We start from the raw sequence: 15,513 nt of genomic DNA, 5'->3' as shown, positions 1-15,513 counted from the left end.
GATATTTACAATGTTATATCAAAAAATTTCCCATTGACTACAATTTATGAAATATTCAGAATCTGTATTTCTATCAGTACTGCTACCATACTTGGCTTTTTCAAACAACTTAAAGTTTCTCCTCAAACTTTCCTTTCTTGTATTTTTTATTTTTATTTTTTATCTGCCAATTTCTGCAATCATGGATATTGATAACACAAGCTGCTCATCCAGAACCCTTCTGATTTCCAGACCACAATGTCAAATTCCAAGGATATAAGGCCTCCTATTATAAGGCTCTGGCGCATACACTGTGGTTGTTTTCCAAACTGTGTACTTGTGTTCTTTATTCTTGTGTTCTTGTGTTATTATTAGAACATGCCTCCAGGTACCCTTATAAGACCACACTTATTGAGTGTAAGAATGCTTAAAATCGGTTGAATTTGAAATGTACATCTACTTTGATGTCACTACTACGGTCCTCTAACACACTGACACTAAAGAAATCAGTAAATAAAATATAATTACACTTGAAATCCTTCTGCCTTCTGTCATTAATTTTCTTGGCTGAGTAAAACATTCTTATTTACCCTCAAATACAGAGCAGAAATGGCTTCTGGGAAGGGAAAACATGGGAAAGTCTGCTTTGAAGCGCATTTTGTTGTTTCATCTTCCCAAGAACATAAAGAGAACTGTCGGTAAAATCTCACATTCTTGCCTTGTTGCGTTCTTGAGTTTGGGAGGCACTTGATCACATGACCGTTTTTTCTTCTACACCTGCTACACTCTAGGTAGAACATGAGAGTGGAACACAGCCTATGTGTGTATGTTACTGACACTTTAGTGTCCTTCACTGTTCCCCAGATACATCCCACATACTTCTCAATGTTTAAAAGACATTTTTTGAGTAATGAAAATGTTAAGAATAATGATGTTTTGGAGGAAGCTATAATGAATACAGAATTTTGAACTATCAACCATGCCACACACCCTGCGGAAAAAACATGACTGTTGAAGCTTGTGCATCTAATCAAATGCCAATCAAAGGAGAGGTGCGCTTCTTACTGATGGCAGCTGGTAGCCTGTGGGGATTTGCTAAACAGTAAGGAATATTGTTCTCACTGTTTCAGACTCTTGGTTATAGTCTGCTAATGGTATAGTTCAACATTGTGACATGTTACAATTCAGCCTGTGTTCATGGCAAGGAATTTTATTGCCTGAGCAAGGACAGAAACCATATATGAGAAAACAGCATGCTTTTCTCACAAAGCATTTCCGTGTCTGATAATGAAAACAATGTTTTTGTTCTTTCTTTCTTTTTTTCTTCTTAATTTTGCTTCTATTTCTTTCCACTCTTTCTGTCGTCCTTCTTTGTACATTACTGCCACTGTTTGGAAGTCTGCATCACATCTACATAAGAATAAGAAAATACAATTATTGTTACTTAATGCTGTTAAACATTGTGTTTTCACTTTATATTTACATTTGTTTGTGGCAAGCCTGTTACATACTATTCATTGGAAAAGCCAGAGTCAGCATGGTTATTTGAAGATGCAGCAAAGAATATATACAATGTGGAATATCATTGGATTGTTTTCTATTTGCACACCAACACCAGCACCAGCACCAGATGTCAGGTTATTGCATTGATGCAGAGTATTGAATTGCATTGGTTATTAATCATACATAATGTATGCAGTCGAAATAGTCTCGGTGAAAAATATTTAGACTCTAAAAATTGAAACTGACATTCACATGTACAAGCATTCGTAATTGGTTTGGTGGCAGAGGAAAAGTCATTTGAGATTATTAAATTGTGCGGATGACTCACTGGATTCGTGAGTCAGGGGGAAACCTTTTTGGAGTGTTTGGAAAACAAAAGCGATCATCCACAGGGTAATAAACAAACAATTATACCAGTCACTGAAAATTGCTCTCACCACATGGTGAGGGATTCTGGGAGAATGTGACAGTTTCTCAGCATGAATTTCTCCCGAGAATTAACATCCCACGTTGTGAATAACTTTACAACAATTTACAATCGTTTTCTCTGATTTCAAATGACTTCTGCCGTTCGTAAATTGTGATCTGCAATCTCAGATTCGCCATGGCTTTAAACGGCTTTATCCAAACGTGCCATTTTCATTGCAGCCCTGCATTTCTGTAAACCGCTGAGTGCACTCTCTGACCTTTATGTCTTATTAAGCAACAGCCTGTGGGATGAAATAACAGCTCTGACATTCAGCCAGCCAATATTTTGTTCCATGCACAGGAACCGTGGCTAATAGGGTTGTGAGCTGACAATAGCCTTGACCTGATCTCACCCAAACAAAAACCCTCGGATTTTGTTTTTGTGGTCTTCATATCCCGATTTCTTTGGTCTTGTCAAACATTACAGAAAGTACACTTTGTTCAATAACACGTTAGTACCAGGCAGAGTGTTCGTTCACACTTTGGAAGGGTAACGGGGGTTAAAAGAAAATTATGATTCGACTCGGAAACTATAACCATTCCATAGCGTGAAAGCAATGTCCACCGGTTGCTGAAATGAAGTGCGGGTCGAGTGTTAGTTCCGCTTTTGATTTTGATCGAAACTGAATTTGTCTCCCCGCACCAGTGTGCTTCACCCAGCGTGAACTTCTGGCCAGACAAGATGGGGAGTAGACGAATCAACACTCATGTGACATCATAGCTGAACGAGCGTGAAGGGTCAGCAGGACGGGTGGAACAGAAAACAAATGAGATGGAACACGGCCCTGGAAAACAGGACTGCGTGTATTCTGAGGCTTCGCTTCATGTTATGTTCCGTCATTTGTCAAAAGCAACCCTTCCAATAGCAGTCTCTAAAAGTAGTGCTGGGAAGGAGCTTTCCCCCCCTGCTTCCGTTCTTCTACAGACTAGCCAGTTGAGACAGTAATGACACAATTTCTTCACTTGTGATTTTTGACTGACAAACATGGTCATCGCTTGGCTCAGCTAATGAAATACAACAGCTTTCTATGATTGTGACCGTACCTGTCAATTCTGAGAGCTTCAGTGGGGCATTTAACACCGAGTAGAAAGAACTGAAGTAAAATAAATGGTCTAAAAAATCAGACATTAAAATTCCATTGTAAATTCTGGTGTAGCTGTTCAGTCACTAATGGGGTGAAAGTTTGTCAGTCTGTACCTTCAGGGAAATAGGGTTTGTATGTCATTTGCATGGTTGAAGCTGGTCACATTAAAGTAAGTTATAATAATAATAGTAATAATAATAATAATAATAATAATAATAATAATAATAATAATAATAATAATAATGTGGTCAACCTCTATGGAAGGCTCATATTAACATTTCACTACTTTATATTTTCTCTCAGTGAAATGATTTCTACTTTAATGGATTGATATTTGGTTGTAGCTTAAGATTAATGAGTCCTTTCCTGATGAGGCTGTGTAAAGAGGTGGAAGTGTGATTCATGAATATTTGATATTTGGGCCTGTGTTTCATAACACAACAAACAGACCTCAGAACTTAAATAATACAGACGCTCGGCAGGATACTTCTACATGCTCAAGCTTTTAGACCTTTGTTGTTCCTCTTCTATATGCTAATCCAGTTCAAGGATAATTGAACTGTGGAGCAGGATTTAAATTTTAAAACAGCATCTAATGGGAAGTTAATGCCTGATGCGTTAAAAGAAGAATATCTACTGTAGCATAATAGAGTAGCATAAAATGTTACTGTATACAGCAGTACTCCATCTGCTTTGCTGAACCACAAAATGTTTACGGTGGTTCAATATCAAAGGGATTTTTTTCCATTTGAACTGTATAAATGTCATGCAGTGTAACTGTCCAAAGGTAAAATTTAAACAACAGAGACGCTCTGAAAATTACACAAAATCTTGTGTATTTGATTTGCTTTCGCATTATTTGTGAGAAGACAGAAAATATATGTACAAATTGTTTATTTGCTTGTCCTCCAGCCCCCTGCGACCCTGACCAGGAGTAAGCAGGGAAGATAATGGATGGATGGATGTATGGATAGATGGATTGATCATACATGCCAAGACACTGAATCTTCATTTCAGAGCTTTGTGAAGTCATTGCATACTTACTTGGGAGGAATCCACACAGGTAATGATACAGTATGATGTTTATTTTAACTATACTGGCTTAGCATGCTGATGGTCCACCACACATGCCTTAGATGCCCAGACGCAAACAGGCATAGGTTCCTGTGTGATGGAGATTTGAGATGATTATAGCTTAACTGTGACCACGAGCAGAACTCCCTGCTGGCCCGGCCAGTGACTCGCGCCCTCACCCTGAACTCTGGAGCGATGTGTCCTTTTTCTGTCTCTTCTCCGCCCTGTTTAACAGACACATACAATGAGTGCATTCTCACATCTCAGACTCAGGGATATGCACGGAGCAAAAATACAGAAGGTCACTCCAAGGTCAGTTCCCTTCACTTAACCACTCAGAGAATGCTAACTATGTTTCTTTGCCATTTTTCTTGGTTGTGTTAATTCTGGCTGGACAAGCAGAAGTGACACTAATAACTCCATGCTTCGCGCAATGAAGGGTCGGCCTTGTAATTTTTGTACAAATGCATAATTTGAGTAGGTGATTATTAAAATGTATGTGTTTTCCTGGGGACTGCCAAATGGCTTAAAATAATGCGGGCCTAAATAATGACTCACACTTCTGTCACGGGGAGCTGTAGTTATCATCTCAATGTTCTGTGAATGTGAGCACTGAGTATTTACTGTGCCAGCTCAATTGCCCATGTGGGAGTACGCATCGTCTTTATGTCTGTGCTCACATACTGTTGGCTCATTTGCAATACCCAAGGCATTGCGCTTCTGTGATTTCCCATGACAGCAGCTTTCAATTACCTTACATTCTCACACGTGTACTTATGCTACCTAGGGCAATCCCTGTTGTCACGCTTAAACAATCAATGTCTTTCAATGGTGAGTAGCTGCTATGATATTTATAGGTACAAAATTTTGCTCTTGTCTATAAAAAATATATACCATAGAAGAAGCAATGCATATGGACCAGAGGGCAAGACGTAAATCAAAGTTTATTTCCCATTATCTGTATCCACTGAAAGATGTTACCTCAGAATTTTTGTCTTTATTTAGATCACTGAAAATAGGAAAAATTGGCCAAAATTATATTCTCCAACTCTCTTGGCATTAAGTTTATCAATATATTACTTCTACTTTTTCCCATGTTAATTTTAAATAGCTTTGACTTCATTTTAATCTCTGCATCACCAGAGATCCCTTGTAAACATATATATTTATAATATTACAGTGGCATTTATTTTGATAAAAAATAGGTTGAAATAAAACTGTTTAACCATTGCTTTTGTTTCTGGTTTTAATTAGTTGATAGTCGAGGCCCAGTCACTTCCTTATCTTTCCCTATGGCCTTCTTCAAACAATAATGAGCAATTGATGAATAGCACAGCACTTCATTTAAAGTGGAAAACACTGACCTCTGGTGGTTATGCTGTATTTTAAAATAAGGACCTTCTATTAAAGAATATTTACTTTGCCACAAATAGGGAATGCAATCCAGAAAGCCAACTAAATATTCATATAACCTGGGTTAAAATGGGAGAACATCTAGTTTACCACTTCTTGCATGTAGGCTGTGCTTACCAGGACTGGGAAGTTAAAATATTACCCCATTATATTGCACATTTTATATTATGTGATACCATTTGATTTGAAGATTATATTGTCTGTTTACAGCAGATAGAAAGCAGCTAGATTTCTGGATCATGCAGTTTGGTGCAGTTGCTTAATAAAATTTCAGTTTGTTCAAAATGTTCACTTCAGGAATGTTCAAATTGACTAGATGAGTCAATTAATTCTTCCTAGCTGTGATCAGGTGAGTTCACATTCACCATGTTAAGGAGTGATTTACCTTTACATGGCTTATGGTAGCTTATGGTAGTTCAAGTTAAAGGTAAGGTTCATGTAAATAATATTTATTAGCCTTTCACAAACTATTTACTCCATTTAGTCATTTTATTTTCTTTCAGAATGCATGACATCTTTAAGCCAGTTTGACAACAGCTGAAGATTCAGTGGGCTGCTTGGACAAAATGGACAGACATCTTTGCAGGGAGAAAGATCCACCATTGGTCCACCATATGGAGAAAATTATATGCCGTTAATATAAGTGTGAACAACTTTCGTATTTCGAGTATTTTTGAGGTAGCAATGAAAAAAATAAACGCTTTCAATTATTCTCTGTGTGGGGTTTGAGTGACAAAGACTGACAGTTTGATTTTCCAGGCTAGTGATCATGGAGGATAGGGCTAAACAAACATACCAGCCATACTGTTTGATGAATGTTTCCTTTCTGTTTGGTTCAATGTGGAAAAGCTATAAGCTGTCCTCTGGTGAGCAGGAAATCATTATTCTTCATGCCTGCCTTTTACTCTCCAGACAGTAGCTGAAAAAGCAGTTACAGCATACGTGCGGCCATATAAAATTGTAAATATTAAAATATGAAACATTTTATTATTACATATCATGCATTAAGTATGTTCAAACACTTGTGTCATGCAGCACACAAGACCGAGGAATATATGGAATAAGATAAACATATAGATACATATGCATGCACACACACACACACACACACACACAGACATATATTTATGTCACATTCTTACCTGGTATGTGCATTTATACCACAGATACAAAATAATCCAAATGGCAATGGCAGATGCAGCAGAAATGGCTTGTTGAGTGACTTTTAATGTGTCGTTTGTTCCTTTTTTCTGTTTGTTTGTTTTTTTTTGAGAATGGAAACACCTGAAAGTGGAACTGACTGATGAGAACACCTGATTCTAAAGCCTTCTGTCTGCTGCCAACATGGCACTTGTCAAACCTCAGAAAATCTGAGACGTGAACAACTACTCCTAGAATTTTGTAGGATTTAACAGTCTCCAGAAGAGGGTGCTGTTGCACTGTCCACAGCTACTTTAATTCCCGAAGAGCAGCATATTCATTTCCCGCTGATTTATAAATTGAGCAATAAGAGTCATCTCTCACTTGTCTAGTGTTAAGTGCCTGAATTGAATGCATAGAAGACTGGAACACCACTTAGAGCAACATAAAAATGCGAGGTAATGCATAGAACAGTGGAGAAGATGGACGTTGCCAAGTGAGAAAGAGGTGTTTGACATACATATGATTGAGGTTAATTGTTTTTTTGTTTTTTTTAATGAAAGGGCAACCTGTAGGTCATCATTGCTGGATGAATAAATTGCGGCTTTCAACAGCTCTTTGCACCATGATTCTGCTGTTAGAACACTAACCGGTTGCATTCATGCGTGAGGTGTTTTCCTGAATAGCATGTTAGTCACACTGTGGCAAACAAGCCTGCCACAGGCCACCGAAGTGGCTTTCCAAGGGGCCCTCCAGCACAGAGACACAGGGAGATGATGTTCAAACAGTCCACGTTTATTTTCAAGGGTGGCAAGATGGTACAGCCAAAGAGCAGATGTTAACTCTGTCATGACAGAGGCTCTCCTTTGTGTGAGTGGGGATGGCAGATTTAACCTGTGCAGACTGATTACCTCACTATGCACAGGTACAGCCACTCCTGTTCCCGGGTCCAATTAGCCTGGCCAATTATCTAATTCTTAACCAATTATCCAATTGGCCAGGTCTAATTAGCTTGACCCAGGGCAGGTTTGGCTGCTCAAACCAGCCATCCCCACACCACACACACTATTTCAAGAGAAAGTTTAGTAATAATTGATGTTGTTTATGCCACTGCAGGGCACCCCAATATCTGCAAGGCCTAGGGAAGTATGATTTTTAGAACACAAAACAAGGAATTGTGTTCTGCAGCTTTTCATAAGACCTTGAATAATGGAAAGAGAAAAGGGGATATGAGCATAGAAAACAAAAGCATGCTGGAACAAACTGCAGAATGAGGAAGAGAGGGGGGAAGACAGAGAGACCAGAAACCTGCCTATGCTAAAGGCTAATTTCAGAAATATGATCAGGGATCCACAATGCCAACACATACAGAGTGACTAAAACATTGTGGACCTGTAACCTATCATCAAATTCTGGAAGGTAATATAATGGTGTATGTGTGTGTGTTTGTGTGTGCCTGTCTGTGTGTGAGTGTGTGTGTGTGTGTGTGCATGAAAAACAAGCATTATAGGCTTCGAATTGGAGACATTGCCTGAGGAAAACAATCAATATTTTGACATTACAATAACTAAATATGGAGATGTATTATAGATAAGCATTATACCACTAGAAGAATCCTAGGTGAATGGTGTGTGTGCCCTGTGATAAACAGGCGCCCTGTCCAAGATGCATTCCTGTGATAGACTGGCGTCCTGTCCGAGATGTATTCCTGCCTCCTGCCCAAAGCATGCTGGGATGGGCTCCAGCTCCCCATTGACCCTGACCAGCAATAAGCGGTTTAGACAATGGATGGATAGATGGGTGGAGAATCATAGGCAAACTGACAGAAAGATGGCAACATTAACAATGGATCAAGAAGGCTTAACATTAATGTGACAGTAGGGAGCCAAAGTGGAAGACCTGAGCCTTTGAGCAGCTAGTCACATGGGTTCAGGGGCTTAGTGCTAAGGTCACAGAGAACGTTGTCGAACCTCTCAAGGTAGCCGACTCTATGTCAACCTTAATTTAGCACGTTCATAATGCATGAAATTATATAATTTACTTCAGGGTCAAATTAACAACAGGCATGCAATCGGGGGCAAGATTCAAGCAGGAATAATTTGATGAAAAGTCACTAAAGTCACGCATTTGCCAAGCCAAGTTTGTGAAGGCAGAGTGTAATGCTCGCGTTTGATTGATTGCATTCAGATCTATCCGTTAGAATGCCTTAACAGAGCATGCATTGCAACAGGCAGCGCAATTCTGAAAGAAATGCACCAAAAATGCCAGCGGCAGCTGCTACTGTGCTCCAATAGCTGTCAAAAAGCGCTGGCAACGTGAGTATTGTGTTCTTTCTTTGGACCACTAGCTATTCCATATTGACATTGGTGTATTTGCATAATGGAATGACTTGAAAACGTTTCAGAGGCTTTACGCATCTTTCTGCCCAAGATTTTTGGACGATAGGTATTTTGGCTGGAGAACAAACATTCTATACTCAGTTGCTCTCTCCTTTGCTTTGCCTGCGGAGTTGCAGATCGCTTGCAGATGGCTCACTCCGGGCCCATCGCAAAGAATGCTCCCCCTTTACACGCATCTAAAAACGATCACGTAATTGATTCCCATGATCGCTGGCAGCCTTGAAAATTACCCGTCTATTTGCACCTTTCTTGTGCGCTCATTTCCATAGAAATCCACTCGTGGTGTTGTGGCATGACAGCAAATCACCACTAATTGCATACAGCAAGCGTGAAGGCGAACGGCTGAAGAACGCACTGCAGTAACATAATACGCACGGAAGACAGATGTACAAATAACAATAAATAAGCTAGCATTCTGTGGCTTGCCACATATCTTGACAGGTTAACCACATGGTGATGAACTAGTATGGGGGAATTTTTGTAGCAAAAACTCCCAAATCTGAAGAATGGATTCACAGATCTGTAAAGGGGGTTTCACATCCGTAAATTGGATTTCGAAAATCTGTAGCATAGATTTGCAAATCTGTAAATGGTTTTCCAAATCTGTATAATGGATTCACAAATCTGCAAATTAATCTGAGAATACACACAATAACCGTTTCAAACTTGAACAAAGACAACTCAGTAATTACAATCTCTCAAATCAACTAGTGCAGAGACAACTCAGAAATTACAACCTGTCGAATCAACCTCTTACAACCTCATGACTTTTGCACCCAATTTTGCAGTGTACCTAGATTTGCAAACTTGTAAAATTGGATTCGTAGTTGTGCTAATTTGAATGCTCTGGTGGGGAGGGTCAATGCCTGTTCTTCCAACCAATCATAGCGGACCAGTGCAGTATCAGAGTCATACACACCTTCATTCCTCTTCCACTGACTCTGCGTGAAATATTATTTTATTTAGTGAAACGGGGACATGTCTCTCTCATTCCAAATGCAGTCAGGGGTTGTGGCAATCACTTTCAGTCAGCCTGTCACTAAACAGACCTACAGCACAGCTGGAGGTTAGAGCGTAGCTCAGTGTGAGGGGTTGAGTTCCCTCTTGAGGTGGGAATTATATTATATGACATGTATGTCAAATGAGGCCATGAGGTACGTTTCTCAAATTCTGTATTTTATTGTGCTCATGCCATGGTCCTCAGCACAAATATATTATTTGTAAACATATGGACTAATCTTGTGAGAAATGTGGCGTAATACAATCAACGTACGTAAGTGGGCAAGGTTTGTTTGTGGTTTAATTGTTTTTCAACTGATTTTGTGAGTGTGAAATTTTAAACTTGATTGGTTTTTAGTGACTGCTTGTACAATTTTTCACTTCACTACTTTATTTGTGCTCTTATTTGTAAATTAATTCTTTATTATGTACCCAGACATAGAACAAGGTGTTGTTGCTTTTGTACTGTACTAGTAAGTAATTCTGTGGGGATATTTGCTGTTGGCCATACATTTCAAAACCTCAAAACCTGAAGTGAAGGATTGAAAGGCTTTTCTTCCTCCTTAAGGAGGAAAGACCAACAGTAGCATAAGGGAGGTTCTTAAACAAGAGGTCACAAAATTCTGACGTGTCACAGAATTCAAATTGATACTAAGAGTTTAATGTTAACTTTGAGAACTTAATTTGCCCCCAACTTCCTTTGTCGACCATATGAAACTATAAAGAACCAGAAAACAGTTAGCCGTGCTAATTCTTTAAACACTAGTTTGAATGTTACCATATCATGTTACCCTCAGTTTTAAACTTGACAGGGGACAGACACATATACATTTCTGAGATTTCCGTCAGTGAAGTGACGCTACTGTGTGATCTAAGCCTGTTGTCCGTATTTACCGAATGTCCTGCTTGAAGGAAACATCAACTTGTCTTTTTGAATCCAGGCTTTCCTTTATCTTTTTTTCCAGGATTTGATTGATACAAGATGGATGACTGTTGATACTGTACATCTGGCTGAATGACTCTAAACCTTGATATGTAAGACCCTCATACATAATTCCCATGTCTGTTACTCATAAAGATGCAGAATATGGATTTGTGATAAGGATAATTGAATCAATCAATGGCACCACATTGGCATTCAATCAATGGGTGCAAGAAGGTCATTTTAGGTTAATAATGGGGTCAAATTATTACCCTATAATGGGTACCGGGACATTTTAACCTTTTAGTTAGATTGAACACTCTGGCGACAAAGGACTTTGTCATGTGTGAACATTTAACAACCCCCGCAGGCTTTTCCCTCTTTGTAAGACATGATGAGGTCTGTTACCTTTGACATGCCCCAAATGTCTGCTAACCCATTATGGGCTTTCTGAGACGGTATTCATCTCCCGTCTGAAACAGATCATAGGCCCCTGTGAGGGCGGGGAAGGGTGAAGACCAGACGCGACCAAACCGGGGATCTATAAGTTACCAAAGGGCACTCCAGTAACCACTGAGTCTCGTGAGAGACGAAATAAGGGGGTGCTATACTCCTAGGGGACGTATCCCAAATAATGAATAATAAACCCCTAAACAGGTAACTGAGGAAGAAGGAGTATATAAGGAAAATAAAGGAATAGGGAAAAGAGAAATGAAAAATAAACAACTTCGAACCGAAGCTGAGAAAAAGAAAATGTCTTTTCAAAAACAAACAGAAGAAGTTCTGAGGCCAACTAAAACCAGGGGGAAAAACTGGTTAGTAAAGGGTAGAAAGGTTTGTGCCCCAACGGTGACACAATAACCCCTTAAAACCGCCGGCCTCAGAATCTGGACCTATACCGTCCTAATACCTCTTTCCAAAAAACAAACAAACTGAAGTCAGAATTCTTTTTTAAATCTCTTTGTTCTTAAATTCCTTATACCTTTCTCAGGAATACGACAGGGAACTGGCTAGAGCAAAACACGTTACACTCAAGCACCGTTCCACTGCCTACTGACGCTTTAAATACCCAGCCACAGGTGTGGCTGGTAATCAGCGGAAGAAGTGAGCAACCCACAGGTGAAACCGATCAGAGGTAACCCTGCAGGAATGCATGGAATGTTCAAGCAGGAACAATCCTCCCACAGGAACCAAAATAACGATTAGCCGAGTGGCTAATCTGCAAGCTCGAACTAGTCGTCCCCACACCCCAAAATAACGATTAGCCGAGTGGCTAATCGGAATGCTAACCACTGAGCCGGTGCAGGCACAGAAAAATGATCTACCTGCACAGAAACCGTGACACCCCTCTCCCCCCTCCGCTCAGATGAAGCTGACCCACTGGACTGCAGCAGAAAAGCTGATAATGTGTATCATTAGCGCATGGAGGCATAGGGAACTTAGAAAGAGAGCGGACACAGTTCATTTTACATTGTCCTATGCTTGTTGTTCAGATCGTCAAATGCCTAACTTTTATCATAGAGAGTGCTAAGCAGGAAGTCGTTAGACTACAACACAGCTCCTAATTCTGCTGTTTCAATTCCATGACTTTCTTTCCATTTTTATTTAAATAATTAGCAATTTAAAAAATGAAATAATTAGTAATTAAGCACATTCAATAAAACCCAGTAAACTAACCCACTGTCACTGTAAATCTGTCGAATATATCATGCTGCAGAATATAATATCATAAAAGTAAGAACAGAAGTGGTTTGCCTGAACTGGTGGTTAGTCCTCTTGTAACACATCCAACAACTCTCTCATAAGGTTGCGGTGCACGTACTAGAGACTGAGAGAAAACTGTTGTCATTTTCAGTTGTGGAGGAGATGGTGTTACCCTGAACCAATGGAAACAAAATGTAACTGAAAAAATATATCAGAAAGCCAGGGAACACCTTCAAGAACTGTCTGAAGTTCAAATGATAAATGAAAGGACACCTTTGGACACTGTTTCCATAAATGGACCATGATGGAATTTCACTTTTATGACAATATTTATTCTGTCTATTTGTAATGTTAAATCTCTTGTTCATTCATGTGTTTTGGTACTGAATTCCTTGGATTAATCTAAAGCAAATAAGATAAGAGAGAGAGAGAAACACCTCACCTCACTCTTCCTGCTCCATCCAACAGTGGAGAGTCACATGAGCGACTGATTGGGAAACGTCAGTCAGTTGTCTTTAATCTAGGCTCCAAGCTTATTAGTGCTCTCACGTGTAATGCCAGCATTCACCAAAAAAAAAAAAAAACAGGTAAAATAATCAAGTTGTGTGTTGTCTTCCCAAAGGGAAACTTAAATCAACAGCTCAATTGATTGGCTGAAAAAAATCAATGGTCATTTAGGTGTGGAAAACATAGACAATCTGTTTGGGTGGCAGCGCACTGGATAAGACTGACCAGAACCAGGCTGTAAAGGGCAAACATGTCTGTCACCCCGGAGAGACTAATTAAAGTAATCTATCCTACTGTGAGCCATTATGTATTGATGTATTGGGGAGTGTTTCAATGATGACTGGTTATGCATATGTATATATTTCATATCTGTATCAGAATCACTATTATTATTCCTTTCCTTAATATTCATTCCTTTCTGTTTTTAGTGCAATTATCTAAAAAAATAGATTTTTGTCACTTTATTTTATACATTATGGCCACATTGATTGATGCTTTGCAAAGGGCATAGATATTTATTCCTTTGTTGAATATGAACGGTCACATAGTTTTTTCTCTACCTCAGTTAGTCAATAATAATAAAGCACAGTTGCAGTCAGTGATGATATATTTCATTTTGCGACACGCCCTCCCCCCTTCACCCCCACCTTCACCAATGGGCTAATGAGTTCTTTCTCTGGTCAGGTGTCTTTGTACGAGCAACATAAAATGGTTTTGAATTAACTTTTAAAATGCAATGGATATATGAGCACAATTCTAATTACAGCATCAGACTGCCTCAAAGTACCCTGTGTGGAGAGAAAACCCCATTTATTATTTATATTTCAATTGAAAATCTAAAGAGTTTCCCACCCAAGGACTCAAAGAAAGCTGTTAGACTCAAACTCGACTGATTTACAGAACTGTCACAAAAGAGTTCGCTAGGGGAAACAATATAAATAACAGCAAGATCATTTGACAAAAATTCTTCAGGGTGAAAAAAAAGAAATTCTAAAACGATGCTCACAATGCCATTCCTCTAGTAAAAAAAAAAAAATACAGGGAAGAGCAAAACAAACAAACAAACAAAATATATTACAGCACAATCACTACAAGTGTTAAACATTATAACACCGTAACATTTGTTTACACTTCAGTTATGAAGGGGCATAAAGGTAGAAAAAAATGTAATTATATTATATACATATATTTTAGATTATCCTGTAAAATTTGAACAGGACTCATTACAATGCTGTGAATAAAATAAACAGGAAGACTTACTAGGGGATTCACAGCAGGGAACTGTCAAAGCAGACATCATTGTCTGCCTACTTTCCATTTGCCAGATTCAGGCAAGGAGACTGCAGCTCTGCCACCTGCCTCTACCCCAGACCCCCTGCGGCAGCTCAGGCTTCCCGTCACTCAGGGACGACCGGCCAACCGTGACTCGGGCACGACTGTAACTGCTCTCAGTACAACACCACGCCCCCTTCTTCTGGAATGAAATGCATATGCAACGGAATATATATTAAAAAACTATTTACCCAAAAAAAAAACAACATAACCAAACCCGTCAGCTTAAGGAGAAAAGAAAAAGACATGGTAACAATGGTGAGAGTGCTACTGAGCAGAGGAAAAGAAGAAGAAAAAAAACCCGTTCTGATTTACAAATTACTCTTCAGACTCTCACAAAATAGTTTGATTACTTTGAAGTGAAAGTGTATTCAAGAAATATTAAACTATTTGTTACAACGGACATAATTGTGTCTAATGGCACGGTACAAAGTACAAACAATGAAATATGAATGCCAACAGACTACAGAGCCATATCTTACTTTCAAGTTATTTCAGCAATTATGAGTGTCGGTCATGTAAAAAGAGTGAGGCCAAGCTGATTCCTTTGTTTCTATTGCAATTGTGTCATGCGATGCAAAAAGGCTTTTTGCTTAGAATATGTGGATGATAAGTATAACCAAAATATCTTCCTTGAATTTGGGCTTTGTGATAAAACTAAAGGAATTGTACGTACTGGTCTGTTTAGCCTCCGGATAAATCTGACAGACACAATGTTATTAATATTCTGGACAGCTCATCTTCCGTCTTCTTTGTGTAAGCGAAAAACTATGAAAAGTCTGCTGTAATGCTAACATTTAAGTCTAGACTTGACTTTGCTTGGTTTTCTGCTATTTGTATCAAAATAAATATTATCTGTTAAAATGTTACTTCGGCTCTGAGTGCTGTTCATCATTGTTTCCCTACACAAGGTTCCCTGTGTGTTAAAGGGATATTTTACTTTGATATAACACAAGTAATTTTTTTGGAGCTTACCCAACTGTATTTG

General features: G+C 39.0%; 2 long non-coding RNA genes across 4 annotated transcripts; one reads left to right on the top strand and one right to left on the bottom strand.

The window, feature by feature from the left end:
- Positions 1-3,974: 3,974 nt before the first annotated feature.
- Positions 3,975-7,166, bottom strand: LOC135259760 (uncharacterized). 2 transcript variants are annotated; one of them, XR_010331363.1, is made up of 3 exons: positions 6,665-7,166; positions 6,319-6,441; positions 3,975-4,333 (listed from the first exon to the last, which is right to left on the bottom strand). It is a non-coding gene; the product is annotated as an uncharacterized LOC135259760 (long non-coding RNA). The 2 variants fall into 2 exon arrangements; XR_010331362.1 differs by lacking the exon at positions 3,975-4,333 and adding an exon at positions 5,946-6,100 and having other exon boundaries at positions 6,665-7,164.
- A 565-nt stretch (positions 7,167-7,731) lies between these two features.
- Positions 7,732-15,364, top strand: LOC135259761 (uncharacterized). Of its 2 annotated transcripts, none has more exons than XR_010331364.1 (3): positions 7,732-8,081; positions 11,026-11,095; positions 14,519-15,364. It is a non-coding gene; the product is annotated as an uncharacterized LOC135259761 (long non-coding RNA). The 2 variants fall into 2 exon arrangements; XR_010331365.1 differs by lacking the exon at positions 14,519-15,364 and adding an exon at positions 12,838-13,095.
- Positions 15,365-15,513: the final 149 nt, after the last annotated feature.

The sequence above is a fragment of the Anguilla rostrata genome, chromosome 7 (assembly GCF_018555375.3).
Source record: "Anguilla rostrata isolate EN2019 chromosome 7, ASM1855537v3, whole genome shotgun sequence".
Taxonomy (NCBI): Eukaryota; Metazoa; Chordata; class Actinopteri; order Anguilliformes; family Anguillidae; genus Anguilla; species Anguilla rostrata.
This window is presented reverse-complemented; position numbering and strand designations above follow the sequence as displayed.